A 379-nucleotide genomic window follows, 5' to 3' on the forward strand; every position below is an offset into this window, starting at 1 on the left:
GCAGCAGCCCGGCCCCGCCTCCTCGGCCCCGCCAGGCGCGCCGCGGCCTCACGTGACGGACAAATCTCTGCGCGCCGCCCGTGAGTGCTGGTCCCGCGCCGGTCCTGCCTGTGGCCAATCCCAGGCGTCGGTTGCGGCACGGAGAAACATGATTGGGTACCGGCGGCGTGGGGGGGCGGGAGCTGAAGGAGAAGCTGGGTGCCCATTGGCCTTTTGCAGCCGAGCGTTGGCTGTCGCGGCCGGTCCGGCGAGGCCGTGTTTGGCAGCTTCACGCGGAGAGCGCTTTGTGTTCCGGGCTGTGGCCGGAAGGCTGCCGAAGTGCCCAGGCCCTCTCGGGTCACGACTCTCCGTAGCGTGTGGTTTGCACCGGCAGGGAAGC

This window comes from Heterocephalus glaber, unplaced genomic scaffold (genome assembly GCF_053883595.1).
Source record: "Heterocephalus glaber isolate CG9 unplaced genomic scaffold, H.glaber_assembly_v1.0 deba00001550, whole genome shotgun sequence".
Taxonomy (NCBI): Eukaryota; Metazoa; Chordata; class Mammalia; order Rodentia; family Bathyergidae; genus Heterocephalus; species Heterocephalus glaber.